Genomic DNA, 17,235 nt, shown 5'->3' with positions numbered 1-17,235 from the left:
CAGGCTAAAATGCTCCTGGCGCGATAGTGGCGCGTCGCGCCACTGCGGCGCCAAGTTGAATTTAGGCTTAAAACCTGCACATCTGATAGTGGCGCGTCGCGCCCTTACAGCGCCAAGACCAAGTTTTCTGGGTTCTGGAAAATAGGCTTGAAAACCCTGCACATCTTGTAGTGGCGCGCCGCGCCAGGGACCAAACTACTGAGGCTTGTTCCTGGCGCTATAGTGGCGCATCTCGCCACTGCGGCGCCAAACCCAGTTTCCTGCAGTTACAACCCAGGCCTAAAATTCCTGCAGTACCCGTCCGTCTTAGGATCGTCATATCTTTTGACTCCGAACTCCAAAATTACACTCTTGGTGGCATTGGAAAGAAGACTCGATGAACTTTAATTTAATAGGTCGTGGGCCACCCAGATAGTCATATTTCAAATGATATGGTTGTTAGAAGTCGAACCTTATACAAACTCCTTCGACAACTTACCCAAGATGAATTCTTTTGGACTTAGCTTGGTTCTAAGGATCCCTTATGACCCCACATCACCTCTAACACTCTTTAATTACTTAGGAACTCATCCTAACTCATGCACACACTTCACAATAATTGAGTTCGACCCTACAGGAATACAAGAAAGGTCCGAATCTTAGGGAAAAATTTTGAGGGGTGTTACAGTAACTTATGAATAAGTTCTTTAGAAACTGAAAGCATGCGGGTCATAACTTGGATATGACATAAACCTATCCCCTACAAAAAAATTATTTTTTATAAGGACACAAATTAAAGAGCAGCAATATCCAAAGAAAAGATATAAGGAAGCTAGTTAGGGAATCCCAACTAGAAGTGGGTGACTGAAGGATGGGTACGAGAACTAGCAATGCAGGACTTGAAAAAGTTGGGATCTTGTTGTGTAAAAGTGTTCCAAACTTTACAAACACACTTGAATTGCATGAGAGACTTGGCGGGGTATCCATGTTAGTATCTCGAATAGTATATCATGTTTGAGTTGACCCATAAAATGATGTTTCTTCCTCATCCCTCCACGATACCTTTTTTGGATGTTCTTTTAATTTTTTTAGTAGCAATAATATATTTGTCGCTATAGTATAATTAGCGGCAATAATAACTATGAGTAATTAAACCAACATTCTATATAAATGTCGCTCAACACTTTGGTTCCTATGGATGCAATGATACTCAATTGCCGCTCAATATTTTTGTGGCCAAGAAAAATCTATTATCACTAAATGACTCTTTCATTGTAATGTATATTTTTCTCACTGAGAAATAATCAACGCATAACATTCCATGAGGTTACGTAAATTAATTGATATTTTACTAGTTATGATTTAACTAAAAAAAATCTTGCCTGAATGGTGCTGAAAGATAGTAAAAACCTCTTCCGATTATTTTTACTAAAATCAATAATCTTGCTAAGTAATATACCAATTTATGGATCTCAAATTATCGCAATGACCTTTTTTTTTACATAAACTTACTGAATTTTACTTAAACAATGTAATGTCGACAACTAGCTAATTTTTGGGGTACTGGTTCGTTTGTTGCTATTGTATAGGAGTTAAATAAGGTGTTTCCTTGTCTTTTGGCCACAAAAGGATTAGTGGAGTCAGTTTAGATCAGAATAATTAGGAGTAATAGACATGTGTGTTCTGTTATTAGTAGTTTTTATTTATTTAAGGACTCTTGTGATTGAGAATAGAGAACACCTCCACTTACAGATTACTTTCCTTTATTGATGCTTTCGATTTCTATCAATGTCACCACTGGGAGATGAAATCCCCTCTAAATTCCTAATACCAACTTTGACAGTCTTTTGTCCAACGAGATTGAACATCAGTTTGTTGTGTTTCCTTGTCGAGATGACCTCATTGCCACTAGTATGCACAGAATCATCCATGATCGCTTTGCTTTTGTCACCTTTCCGCGAATCTGACACATATTTCATCTCTGCCTATATATATGCCATAGCATTGGGAGAGCCAGTGTTCACAGATGCATCACCGATTTCGTCTCCTGCACTTCCATCCATCAGCTACAATCTTACGGATCCAATTCACACCGCTACCGCTTATGTTTTTAAACATCTAGAAGAGAAAGTTGCTCATCGCGCGGGGTTACTTCTTGATCCAAAAGTTGTGAAAGAGCTCCCAAGTTACCAATCAATCTATGAAGGTTCTAAACATATCCCAAAGTATAGAGCAACAGTCTTGGTGGATGGAGTCAAATACGAATACAAGTCGACCCATTCAAGTAAAAAAAAAAGCTGAGTAGGAAGCAACCATAGTATAACGCGGGGTTACTGCTTGATCCAAAGGGAGAACACATATTCATGTCCTTCTTTCTCATCTCAACAACATATTTCCTGGTTATGGCGACAATTAAAAAGGCAATAGACAAAGGGTTTTTAGGGTTTCTATTTGTGAGTGGGAATGGACAGAGAGCTAAGGGAACCGTCAAGTGGTTCAGTGACGATCTCTTTGTTCACCAGTATGGTATCAAATCTGAGTGTTTCCGTAGCCTATTTGATGGTGCTATGACCGGCCCTGTCTCAGGAGGTTCCCGTAGAGGCAGTTGCTACAAGTGTGGTGAGGACGATAATTTTGCCTGTGGAAGCACTAGTGGTGGTCGTCTGATATATTGTTTTTATATCTTTATTTTGAAGGTCGGTATATCACCGAGATGGGTGTTATATCTTTGACCTGCAGACTTGAGTTTCTGCTGCTCCTATCTGCTGTCAACTTGAGAATATGAATTGTAGGGTTTCTTTTTATGATTGAGAATGGACAGAGGGCTAAGGAAACCGTCAAGTGGTTCAATGAAGATCTCTTTTTTCACAAGTCTGGTATCAGATCTGAGTGTTTCTGTAGCCAATTTGATAGTGACATGACCAGCCCTGTCTCAGTAGGTTCCCGTAGCAGCAGTTGCTACAAGTGTGGTGAGGATGATCATTTTGCCTGTTAATGCACTAGTGGTGGTAGTCTGATATGGTTGCTTTTATATCTTTATTTTGAAGTTCGATACATCACTGAGATGGATGCTATTGCTTTGACCTGGAGACTTTAGTTTATGCTGCTCCTATCCGTTGTCAACTTGAGAATATGAATTTTAGGGTTTCTATTTGTGAGTGAGAATGGACAGAGAGATAAGGGAACCGTCACGTTATTCAGTGACGATCTCTTTGTTCATCATTCTGGTATCAGATCAGAGTGTTTCCATAACCTATTTGATGGTGACATGACCAGCCCTGTCTCAGGAAGTTGCCATACCGGCAGTTGCTACAGGTGTGGTGAAGACGGTCATTTTGCCTGTGAATGGACCAGTGGTGGTCGTCGGATAGGTTGCTTTTATATCTTTATTTTGAAGGTAAGTATATCACCAAGATGGATGCTATTGCTTTGACCTGCAGACTTGAGTTTCTGCTGATCCTATTCTAAGTTGCACGGACTCTCCACTTTCGATGCCGCACTCATGTCGGATTCTCCAAAAATACACTACTTTTGGAGAATTCGACACGCACCCATTGCCATTTTTTAAGAGTTCGAGCAACATAGCTCTTATCTGCTTTCAACTTGAGAATATAAATTCTGAATGGTCGGTATATCACCAAGATGGATGATATTGCTAGATCTTCTTCCACTGGTGGAGAGCATATGATACGAGTTCGCAAAAGGAGTGGAACTAATTGCTAATGTGGCAAATTCTGTTTAACAAGTGCAGAAGTTAGTTAGAAGCAGTAAGCACTGTTAGGTGTTAAATTCTGTTAACAGTGCTTAAATTTTGTTATTACTGTAGCTTTGCATTTTAACAGTTTTAGCATTCTCTAATGATCTTATAAAAGGATTGTATTAGATCATTGGAAATTCATTCAGTGAATGATAATAAGATTGTTCTCTTCTTTCTCACTTCTTCTCTTAGTTAAATTCGCAGAATTGACCCTGAACTAGCTGATCATATTCCTTGAGATTACTTCTAGAATTAGTTTCTTCTTCGCAAATGCATCAATTGGTATCAGAAGCAGCAATTCTTGGCATGGCTATGGCGACACGCAGCAAGAACCAAGAAAGACCAGCAGATGAAATGGGAGATGTATTTCTGCAAATTATAAAACAGTTGAAGAAATGAATGGAGGATAGGAATTAGGTGAGATCAAGGAAGCCATTGGATACATGGGTGCGAGGGGCAGATAAATGTCACGTCCCGAGACCCCGCCCTAGATGTGACATGGCACTCGGAACCCCATTAGGTCAGAGAGTACCAACCAACCTACTTAACCTAGATAATCCAAAATAAATACAAAATTAAATACCAATGCAGAAGATAAGGCCAATTTCAATTAATTTTCAAAAGAATTCAAAAGAGGAAAATCAATTCGACTCTTAATAAGAAAACCAACTCGAACTAACCATAGGTCTACAAAACCTCTACTAAAAGAATAACAATGTCTACGTCGGGACATGATCCCCGACATACCATGAAAACCAAAGAAAATACTGATGAAAGGAAAGTCTTCTTTCCGGAAGATGGAAAGCTCACCACAATGCTAACCGTTGTTAGTTCACTGCTGCTCGGAACTACAAACCCGTGTCTCCGATCCTACATCATGAAACAATGTAGCGTCCAAGGACGGTGTCACACCCCGATCTTAATAGGGTGTGATGGGCACCCGACCCCATGCTCGGAGTCGAGCGAACCTGTTACCTCATATTACATACTTAATCTATTTAGACTTGTACATCAAAAGAAATGAAAAAAAACATAGCTAAGCTTTGCAAATCTTGCTTTCGAAAATCTATCATCCCATATAACTCGTGACATACGACATAATAACATATTGGCTGGTGACGCCGCTTACAAAGCTGACACTCTATACCCACGACTCTGTCTGCAAAGTCTCTAACTTCGAACGAAACACCATAGCGCATATACTCTGACTAAGAAGCACTCCAGGAACAAGTGGAGTTGCTAAGCCTGCTGGAACATCTTCTATAATAGCTTCTACTCGTCTGGGTGTACCTGCGCGGCATGAAACGCAGCCCCCGGAGAAAAGGGGGTCAGTACGAGTAATGTACCGAGTATGTAAGGCATGAAAATCAGCATAACAAAGAACATAAGGTATGAACAGCCATATCATAGAATCATAGAACAAATAGTGAGATAAGAGAGTAACCTGTACATATGAGTGCCTTTTAAGTAGGATGCCATGCATGCTTGTCTTTTTTCCTTTAAAAACATTTCTTTTTCATATCCATAGAAAATAGAACATGTCATATCGCCCACATATGTCCCGAGTCCGGGCATCCCGCGTCCTGGATGAAAATTACGCCAACTAACCAGGTGGCAATGCGTCTATAGCGCCACATATGAACCTTCCCCATATCCCCTATATACATATACATATACATATACATATACATATAGACAGCATGCAGGAGAGCTCAACGAAAGTCATGTATCTGTCGGAGTGACGGAAGGTCGGTAACCTCCGATTGTATTATAGACTAACCATGGTCACTTTGTCTCACCTTGAAGGAACAATTATTATAAGATGAGACTATCCACGAAGGATAATATTAAGAGAACGTAGAATAAGGTCACAATCTCGTAAGGCGCCAAATCGTATACATATGCACATAGGACCAATTTTCAAGACTCATAGAATAATCGGAATGAGCTGTGATTCAAAAGAATCAAGACAAGAGTCATATCAAGTACCTTTCGAAAATTACCATGGATTATATCAAATAAAACTTTTGGAATCATATACACGTATCTAAGCACGAGAAAATATCCTTTGGAAACTCAAGAAAATTGGTCATCCTAGTGGCTCTACGAATAGGACTTCCTTGAAATTGTATAAAATGTCATATACTTGTTTCATAAAACCCATGCCAAAAGAAAGAGTAGCTCTATATACTTATGTCAAAACATGCCAAGAGAAAGAAGAGTAAACCTTACATACATGAAGCCGTTCTTATCATAGCCATCATAGACATATTCTCATCCTCGACATCATCAATGTCGTTTGTAAAACATATCCATCGTTATTGTCATAAAATCTTGTAATACTATAAACCTTTGTTTTGGGAAACTATAGACATTTTGGAAAACATTGACGGGTTATAGGAAAAGTAGTCATTTCCTTGGGACCATTGACACCTAGCTTTTGAAAACAAAGAAAATATGGAAGCACTTATAAAATCATAACATCTGAATCATGCCTTGAAAGAAAAGGGTAAGCCTTACATACCTTGTCAGCTTCCTTAGTCAATCCCACTTAAATCTTGGCCTTCCCAAAAATCTATAACAATGTTAACGAATGCAAACATTAGCTGTAGATATCTAAGATTCTCATCCTAAACTAACATTTTTTTCTATCGAAATTTCGGCAGCACTTCCCCTGTAAATACATCATCCCCGAGATTTCAACTCGGCCACAATATCAAAAACCATCCAACAACAACAACCAGCATCACATATACCATTAAATCACTTCAATATCCCACAATACAACTCCAAACAACTAGCTCAAAATTTACGATACCAAAATAGAGTTTTTAACCTTTATTTCATAAAATCTTTAACCATACCAAATGGGGGGTCGTGTGGATGCAACCAGCAGAAACCATACCCTTTTTAAAACACTTTAAATCCCTTCAACATGCAACCCAACCAGATGCAATCGCAGCACCACAACGACAACACACTACGCGACTTCGATTTAACTACTACGACTTTCATTTAGTTATTTCTAACGTCAAGCATCCTTATACATTGTTTTCACTTCCAGCATAATTTAATACATTTAACATACCCCATAAAAACCTCATAAACTTCAATTAAAATATAAAACCTTACCTTGCTCAAAATTCACCAAAACTCGCCAAAACTTGCCTCGGAAGCTCTCGTAGTGCGGCTAAAATTTTGGGGCTGTTTGATAACGTTTTGGGCTGCTCCAAACCATAAATTTACATTAGCAATACCTTCATAAAATCTTGGTATACCCTAGATAATTAATTCACGAAACAAAATCGGAGACTTACCTTTCTTTTTCTCCCCCAAAATCGAGCTCTCTCTCTAGCTTCAAGTTTCTCTTCTCTTCTTCCTCTTGAATTTTCTAGAATTCTCTTGGGATAAGAATGACCCTAATGAGTCATAAGACACACACATATATATATATATATATATATCTTCCACCACTTATCCATATTTGAAAATAAGTCCCTCAAATATGAATATAGACACAGGACCCCTTCTCCATTTTTTCTAGAATCTTCTTTAAAAAAAATAAAGATGACTTAATTGTCTTGCCATGTACACTTTGGTTCATATATTTTCATCACATGGCCATAAAAGAGTGCACCCCTACATGAATTTTCTTGAACACTTTGGTCTTTCAAGAACTTTCTTGAACACTTTGTGAAATTCCCGTTTTAACCCTAGCCTTCCACAATATTACCATAGGCTACTTTGCGAATTTTCCTTTTTTCCCTTTGCCTTTCCCAAAATTTTTACACTATTAATGTTCATAAATAATATTCATAACCAACTTGTATATTAAAATAAATTTTGGAAGATGGTCATTCCCTTCACTTTACCACGGCTACTTTAAAATATCCAACCGTATAAAATACGGGATATAACAGACGGTTAGTACGGTGAGCACTGGTATGCAACCAGAGGGAAGGGAAAACAATATACATGCATATAATATAACCATAAAGGAAAGGCAAAATCACAAGTGCAGACCCAAATGCATTTAGACATAGACCTTTCGAAAATTAATTCAGTTTAATCATCATTAGTTATACATAAATTAACTTACATAACCTCACAGAGCGTTATTAGTTGATTATTTCTAGTGATACAAATTAATATACATTACAACAAAAGACACATTTAACTTAGGATGATTTTCAAAAATGGAAAAATGACTTATCATTGAACACTGTATGATTTGCAAGAAAGAAAAAATGATTGGGCTTTGTTCTCAATTGAACGATATTCAACCTTAAGAAAATAGATTGGGGTGGGGGGTGGGGTGGGGGGAAGCAATATTAATGCAAATCGTGTACATATGGACGATATGTAAGTCTAGGTTTGTTCCAAAATTTAGTGGCCTATTTGAATTTTGAAGTTGTGGCCCTTTAGGCTACCGACTCCTATAGAAACATGTCAAATAAAAAAAATTAAAAAATATTTAGACAAATTTCTCATGGGTCAATAGAATTGCATATCATCTCAATCTTTAAAAGGGAAATTTCAAATATATACTAGAAAGTTTACAACAAATATAACTATTTTTTATGTACTTAAAAAATAGCCAAAAATCATAGAAAGTATACAATAACTTACAATACAATTTGTCAAAAATCATAGAAAGTACACAACGGCTATACAATCTAGCTTACCAATACATGAGATATACACTAAATATACACACTCAAAAAGCTTTATATAGCCTAACTATACATGAATTATGCACTGACTATATATGAAGTATACACTGATAATTCAATCTTGATCCACTCAAAATCACCTCTAAACAATCCCAAATTTTAGATATAAAATCCTCTCAATGTTTTGAACATCAAAATAATTCACGTTTGTGGTACGTCAAATTTTTAAATCATCCAAGCTTTGAAACTTTAATGGTTGATTGATCATGCAAAAAGAAGGAGGGAAGACTAAAATCAACAAAGAGAAAATAAAGAAGAATAAAGAGGAGGAGTAGCCATTAATTACTAAATTGGAAGGATGGAGAAGAAGTGGATTTGGCCAATTCTGGTAATTTTTAAAAATTGGGCCAATTTTCTCGTAAAGCAAATGGTTGAATGACCACTTTGCCCATTTTCCCCTTTTAAAATGGGTTGAACTAAGTGGTTCAAAATGAACCCAATTAAAAAAAATAAGTAGGTTATTTACCTGCCCAAACATAAATAGGTTGGATGAGTCATGATTACTTGAGCTGACTTTGCAACCCTTAATCTTAACCAAAGCTCTCTAGCTAGTTAGACTAGTTTGTTGGGCTTTAATTTTTGTCCTTTTGCAATGTAACTTATGAATAAGTTCTTTAGACATAAATCTATCCCCTACAAAAAAGTTATTTGTTATAAGGACACAAATTAAAGAGCAGCAATATCCAAAGAAAAGATATGAAGAAGCTATTTAGGGAATCCCAACTAGAGGTGGGTGACTGAAGGATGGGTACGAGAACAAGCAATGCAGGACTTGACAAAGTTGGGATCTTGTCGTGTAAAAGTGTTCCAAACTTTACAAACACACTTGAATTGCATGAGAGACTTGGCGGGGTATCCATGTTAGTATCTCGAATAGTATATCATGTCCGAGTTGACCCATAAAATGATGTTTCTTCCTCATCCCTCCACGATACCTTTTTTGGATGTTCTTTTAATATTTTTAGCAGCAATAATATAATTGTCGCTGAAGTATAATTAGCGGCAATAATAACTATGAGTATTTAAACCAACATTCTATATAAATGTCGATAAAGACTTTTGCAACTATGGATGCAATGATACTCAATTGCCGCTAAATATTTTTGTGGCCAAGAAAAATCTATTATCACTAAATGACTCTTTCTTTGTAATGTATATTTTTCTCACTAAGAAATAATCAACGCATAACATTCCATGAGGTTACGTAAATTAATTGATATTTTACTAGTTATGATTTAACTAAAACAAATCTTGCCTGAATGGTGCTGAAAGATAGTAAAAACCTCTTACGATTATTTTTACTAAAATCAATAATCTTGCTAAGTAATATACCAATTTATGGATCTCAAATTATCGCAATGACCTTTTTTTTTTACATAAACTTATTGAATTTTACGTAAACAATGTATGTCGACAACTAGCTAATTTTTGGGGTACTGGTTCGTTTGTTTCTATTGTATAGGAGTTAAATAAGGTGTTTCCTTGTCTTTTGGCCACAAGAGGATTAGTGGAGTCAGATTAGATCAGAATAATTTGGAGTAATAGACATGTGTGTTCTGTTATTAGTAGTTTTTATATATTTAAGGACTCTTGTGATTGAGAATAGAGAACACCTCCACTTGCAGATTACTTTCCTTTATTGATGCTTTCGATTTCTATCAATGTCACCACTGGGAGATGAAATCCCCTCTAAATTCCTAATACTAGCTTTGACAGTCTTTTGTCCAACGAGATTGAACATCAGTTTGTTGTGTTTCCTTGTCGAGATGACCTCATTGCCACTAGTATGCACAGAATCATCCATGATCTATCACGCCCCGAGAGAGTACCCTAGACGTGACCGGCACTCGAAGACTATTGTTGGTCCCCAAGCAAACCACTTGGTCCAATCACACATCCATTCAATATCAATCAACCAGTGGAAGTTTAAAATAAAGAAATAATTTAGTGGGCAACTCAAATCATTAATCTAACTCAAAGAATAAAGGCCATTGGCCAACAAATCGAACTCCAATCAATGTCGTTAAAAATAGTTTGACAAAGATAATTCAAGAAAAGAAAATACTCAATCGACCCATCATTATCTAGTCTATGGAGCCTCTATCACTACTATCTAATTGGTGCCCATGACATGTTCATGGCTACCTCAAATCAAGATGAAAAGGGCTACTCGACGCAAGAATAACATAAGCGGTGTCCTCCGAATGTAGGGAAGGACTCACCAATACGCTGAGTGTGTATAGATCCTCAATGGTGCTTCTATTGATGATATCTTAAACCTGTCTCTGCATCGTTTCGTCCAAATGGACGTCAGCACATGGAATGTACGAGTATGTAATATGGCAGAATGAAACATACCTCAAGGTAGAATAATATCGGTTCAAATATCTCAAGTCATAAAGATAAGAGAGACTCAATCAAGGTATTATAAGTCTAAAATAAGAATACAGTTTAGATAGAGACCAATCATATACCATCTAATCAAATCCAATCATGTACAATATAGTTCAATCTAATCATTTACAATTCGATCCCATCCAATCACGTACCATTAACTCTAATTCAATCACATATCATCTAATCCAATCCAATCACATATCCAACCCAATCCAATCATATGCAATCAACTCAATTCAATAGATATGCACATTAAAATTATGCAATGTTTTACAATTCAACTCAATCATCTACAATCACAATCAAACCAATCATATCAAGCACGATCCATTCAATTGGGAGTTTCTCTAACCGACAACTATCACCATATGAGCGAGTGATAGTACAACAAGCCGACGTTGTTGCCACGTCCGTTCATACCTTGCCAGGGTAAGAACGAATCAACAATCATGGATCCAAAACCAATCAAGTCCTATCATGTCAGGACAATAATTTAGGAAGCATCCAACTTTAACGGTTCAATCCTCTCCTACGTTTGGCGACGTAGTTTATTGGTTCGAGTATGGACTATACTCTTACCCAATTCGGTGCTCGATACTCCTCCCAAGACTCAATATGCTCATATATATCAAGTGAGTAAAATACTCAAAATACTCATTTAGTCTCATTGGACTCTTTCAAATCAACTCATTTAGTCTCATTGGACTCTTTTCAAAACTCAAATCAAATCTGGCCTCATTGGACCTTCTTTCAAATCGACTCATCTCAAATCATTAAACTCCTCTCTTTAAAATTGATACAATCTCAACTCAATCTCAAAAATTGACATTTTAAAGTAAAAATGCTCAACTCATTTATACTCAAAATACTCATTTTCAAAAATGAGAATTTAAGAGACTTTTTCAAACTCAATTTATGCTTAAACTCTTTCTAAATCAAAGATGAAAATAATCACTATTTAAACTCGAAATAGTATATAAATAGTTTATGCAAAAATGTTCACAAATTATTTATTTAAAACTCCTTCTCAAAAGATCATTTATTTTTAAAATGTTCATAAGACTCCAATCAAATCAAATTATGCAAATCACATATCATGTAATCACATTAGACTCCAATCCACCTCATCACACAACATCCTCATCAACATAACCTCTTCATTCACATCATCGTCAAGTATCATCATTCACATCATCATCAAACATCATCATCACATCATCATCAAATATCATCATTCACATCATCATTAAACATCATCATCTCATCATCGTCAAACATCTACTCCAAACTCCTTATTTAATTCTATGTTCAATTTACAAAGACAAAAAGGACATTCTAACTCTACCAAGGTTTCATTTCTTTTTATGCCCTTCACATTCATAACTATCCCAAAATTCTCATATAACTAGAAATCAATTTCATCAAACTCATGTAAAAGAATACCTTATTCCACTATGAAAAATAATATTATTTTTATTATACATAAAAATCATCAATCTCATCCTCAAGACAAATTATGACCAAAAAGAAATCTCATTTTGGGTTCATGTGAATGAATACATGAATCCATACTCTCAGCAAATTCAACTCAAGAACATCATTTACACATTTTAGTAATATTCTATAGTTTAGGAAATTTTTAAAAACCCTTCATAGAAGGTTCAATCCCTTCACAATTTTCATCCAACATATCTATGGGGCATATGGAAGAACTAAATCCATATTTTAGGTTAGCCTTACATACCTTGCTTGAAGATCATCTCACTGGAAACCAAGACTTGACTTGAAGATCTTGAATCCTTGGGCTTTTGAGGGCAAATCTTGTTGAGATGTTTGGGAGAGAAGATAATGAAGATTAGGGTTTTTAGAGAGAGGCACAAGACTAAAAATATGGTCCAAATCATCCAAGGCTAGAGTATATATAATTAGGGAAAAAGTCTAATTTGCCCTTCCTCAAAAATCTGGAAAACTAGGCAAAATCTCTCCTAGCGCTATAGTGGCGCGCCGCGCCACTGTAGCGCTAAGTAAAAATAGGCTAAAAAACCCTGCACATCTAATAGTGGTGCATCGCGCCAAGGACCAAACTACTGAGGCTGTTTTCTGGCGCTATAGTGGCGCATCGCGCCCTTGCAACGCCAAGCCTAAATTTTATGGGTTCTGGAAAATGGGCTTAAAAACCCTGCACATCTAATAGTGGCGCATCGCGCCAAGGACCAAACTACTGAGGCTTGTTTCTGGAGCTATAGTGGCGCGTCGCGCCCTTGCAGCGCCAAGCCTAAATTTTCTGGGTTTAGAGTTCAGGCCTGCATGCTAGTCTGTAGAAAAAGAATCATAACTTTTGACTTCAAACTCCAAAAATTGAAATCTTGGTGGAGTTGGAAAGCAGACTCAAAGATCTTTAATTTGGTAGGTCATGGGTCACCCAAATCATTATATTCTAGGATATATGCTCCTTTGAAGTTGACCCTTATACTAACTCATTCGAAAACTTAATCGATTGGAATTCTTTGGACTCGACTTGGTGTTAGAGATCCCTAAACACATCTAACACACTTCAAATACTTGGGAATTAATCCTAACTCATAGATAAAATTACAAATCCTTCGGTTCGATTCTACACATACGTGAAGAAATATTCGAGTCTTTGTGAAAAAGATTCCGGGGTGTTACATTATCTCCCCCTTGCGATCATTCATCCTCGAATGAAGATCAAGCAAAGCTGGACTCGAGGAAGGAATAACAATCGAGACTCAATCAAATAAATTTAAGTCAAGATTAGGGACATTTCCTTCATCATTCTTATCATTAGTCACAAATGGAACATCAAAACTCTACCAACCGAATCATTCAAACATCTACATCATCAACCGTCGAACTCCAATTCATGAGTGACATTCCCAATCCCCTTCACATTTTCGTAAGGCCAATATATTGGTGCCCAAGCTTCCCTTTCTTTCCAAGCCTCATAACACCCTTCACGTACATCTAATCATTCCCCCAAAATTCATTAATAACCTTCTACCATCACTCTAATAGTTACTACCAAACACTCAAGCCTATCACTCTAACCACCTCAACCACACCTAAGAATTTCCAGGCTTACCTTAAGACTTCTACCTCCATTATTGTATGAGCTCTTATCCAGAGACATATAACATACTCTTACCTATCTATTTCACATCACAGGGTCTTATCTCGCTCCTCTTCCACTCCTCTATCCTCAACTAGACTAGTACAACACGACTATCACATCTCGCTCCTCTTCCACTCCTCTATCCTCAACTAGACTAGTACAACACGACTATCACAACTAGTACAACACAACTACTAAAGATCTTTAATTTGGTAGGTCGTTGGCCACCCAGTTCATTATACTCTAGGAGATATGCTCGTTTGAAGTTGACCCTTATACTAAATCATTCGAAAACTTAATCGATTGAAATTCTTTGGACTTGACTTGGTGTTAGAGATCCCTAAACACATCTAACACACTTCAACTACTTGGGAATTAATCCTAACTCATAGGTAAAATTACAAATCCTTCGGTTCGAGTCTACACACACGTGAAGAAATATTCGAGTATTTGCAAAAAACTTTTGGGGGTTTTACATGATTGTTTTGCTTTTGTCACCTTTCCGCGAATATGAAACATATTTCATCTCTGCAAATATATATGCCATAGCATTGGGAGAGCCAGCGTTCACAGATGCATTACCAATTTTGCCTCCTGCACTTCCATCCATCAGCTATAATCTTATGGATCCAATTCACACCGGCCACCGCTTATGTTTTTGAACATCTAGAAGAGGAAATTGCTCATCGCACGGGGTTACTTCTTGATCCAAAAGCTATGAAAGAGCTCCCAAGTTACCAATCAATCTATGAAGGATCTAAACATATCGCAAAGTATAGAGCAACAGTCTTGGTTGATGGAGTCAAATACGAATACAAGTTAACCCATTCAAGTAAAAAAAAGCTGAGCAGGAAGCAACCATAGTATAACGCGGGGTTACTGCTTGATCCAAAGGGAGAACACATATTCATGTCCTTCTTTCTCATCTCAACAACATATTTCCTGGTTATGGCGACAATTAAAAAGGCAATAGACAAAGGGTTTTTAGGGTTTCTATTTGTGAGTGGGAATGGACAGAGAGCTAAGGGAACCGTCAAGTGGTTCAGTGACGATCTCTTTGTTCACCAGTATGGTATCAAATCTGAGTGTTTCCGTATCCTATTTGATGGTGCTATGACCGGCCCTGTCTCAGGAGGTTCCCCTAGAGGCAGTTGCTACAAGTGTGGTGAGGACGATAATTTTGCCTGTGGAAGCACTAGTGGTGGTCGTCTGATATATTGTTTTTATATCTTTATTTTGAAGGTCGGTATATCACCGAGATGGGTGTTATATCTTTGACCTGCAGACTTGAGTTTCTGCTGCTCCTATCTGCTGTCAACTTGAGAATATGAATTGTAGGGTTTCTTTTTATGATTGAGAATGGACAGAGGGCTAAGGAAACCGTCAAGTGGTTCAATGAAGATCTCTTTTTTCACAAGTCTGGTATCAGATCTGAGTGTTTCTGTAGCCAATTTGATAGTGACATGACCAGCCCTGTCTCAGTAGGTTCCCGTAGCAGCAGTTGCTACAAGTGTGGTGAGGATGGTCATTTTGCCTGTTAATGCACTAGTGGTGGTAGTCTGATATGGTTGCTTTTATATCTTTATTTTGAAGTTCGATACATCACTGAGATGGATGCTATTGCTTTGACCTGGAGACTTTAGTTTATGCTGCTCCTATCCGTTGTCAACTTGAGAATATGAATTTTAGGGTTTCTATTTGTGAGTGAGAATGGACAGAGAGATAAGGGAACCGTCACGTTATTCAGTGACGATCTCTTTGTTCATCATTCTGGTATCAGATCAGAGTGTTTCCATAACCTATTTGATGGTGACATGACCAGCCCTGTCTCAGGAAGTTGCCATACCGGCAGTTGCTACAGGTGTGGTGAAGACGGTCATTTTGCCTGTGAATGGACCAGTGGTGGTCGTCGGATAGGTTGCTTTTATATCTTTATTTTGAAGGTAAGTATATCACCAAGATGGATGCTATTGCTTTGACCTGCAGACTTGAGTTTCTGCTGCTCCTATTCTAAGTTGCATGGACTTTTCACTTTCGATGCCGCACTCATGTCGGATTCTCCAAAAATACACTACTTTTGGAGAATTCGACACGCACCCATTGCCATTTTTGAAGAGTACGAGCAACATAGCTCTTATCTGCTTTCAACTTGAGAATATAAATTCTGAATGGTCGATATATCACCAAGATGGATGATATTGCTAGATCTTCTTCCACTGGTGGAGAGCATATCGCAAAAGGAGTGGAACTAATTGCTAATGTGGCAAATTCTGTTTAACAAGTGCAGAAGTTAGTTAGAAGCAGTAAGCACTGTTAGGTGTTAAATTCTGTTAACAGTGCTTAAATTTTGTTATTACTGTAGCTTTGCATTTTAACAGTTTTAGCATTCTCTAATGATCTTATAAAAGGATTGTATTAGATCATTGGAAATTCATTCAGTGAATGATAATAAGATTGTTCTCTTCTTTCTCACTTCTTCTCTTAGTTAAATTCGCAGAATTGACCCTGAACTAGCTGATCATATTCCTTGAGATTACTTCTAGAATTAGTTTCTTCTTCGCAAATGCATCAATTGGTATCAGAAGCAGCAATTCTTGGCATGGCTATGGCGACACGCAGCAAGAACCAAGAAAGACCAGCAGATGAAATGGGAGATGTATTTCTGCAAATTAAAAAACAGTTGAAGAAATGAATGGAGGATAGGAATTAGGTGAGATCAAGGAAGCCATTGGATACATGGGTGCGAGGGGCAGATAAATGTCACATCCCGAGACCCCGCCCTAGATGTGACATGGCACTCGGAACCCCATTAGGTCAGAGAGTACCAACCAACCTACTTAACCTAGATAATCCAAAATAAATACAAAATTAAATACCAATGCAGAAGATAGGCCAATTTCAATTAATTTTCAAAATAATTCAAAAGAGGAAAATCAATTCGACTCTTAATAAGAAAACCAACTCCAACTAACCATAGGTCTACAAAACCTCTACTAAAAGAATAACAATGTCTACGTCGGGACATGGCCCCCGACATACCATGAAAACCAAAGAAAATACTGATAAAAGGAAAGTCTTCTTTCCGGAAGATGGAAAGCTCACCATAATGCTAACTGTTGTCAGTTCACTGCTGCTCGGAACTACAAACCCGTGTCTCCGATCCTACATCATGAAACAATGTAGCGTCCAAGGACGGTTAGTATGGTGAGCACTGGTATGCAACCAGAGGGAAGGGC

General features: G+C 37.4%; 1 long non-coding RNA gene and 1 pseudogene across 1 annotated transcript; one reads left to right on the top strand and one right to left on the bottom strand.

The window, feature by feature from the left end:
• Window positions 1-4,411: 4,411 nt before the first annotated feature.
• On the bottom strand, window positions 4,412-7,136 carry LOC129900897 (uncharacterized). Its single transcript, XR_008769719.1, has 3 exons — window positions 7,054-7,136; window positions 6,869-6,960; window positions 4,412-6,311 (listed from the first exon to the last, which is right to left on the bottom strand). It is a non-coding gene; the product is annotated as an uncharacterized LOC129900897 (long non-coding RNA).
• Window positions 7,137-16,562: 9,426 nt separating this feature from the next.
• LOC129899784 (uncharacterized) overlaps window positions 16,563-17,235 on the top strand; it is a 37,024-nt pseudogene continuing 36,351 nt past the window's right edge.

Source organism: Solanum dulcamara, chromosome 8 (assembly GCF_947179165.1).
Source record: "Solanum dulcamara chromosome 8, daSolDulc1.2, whole genome shotgun sequence".
Classification (NCBI taxonomy): domain Eukaryota; kingdom Viridiplantae; phylum Streptophyta; class Magnoliopsida; order Solanales; family Solanaceae; genus Solanum; species Solanum dulcamara.
Note: the sequence above shows the minus strand (reverse complement) of the source record. Positions and strands in the feature narration are given on the sequence as shown.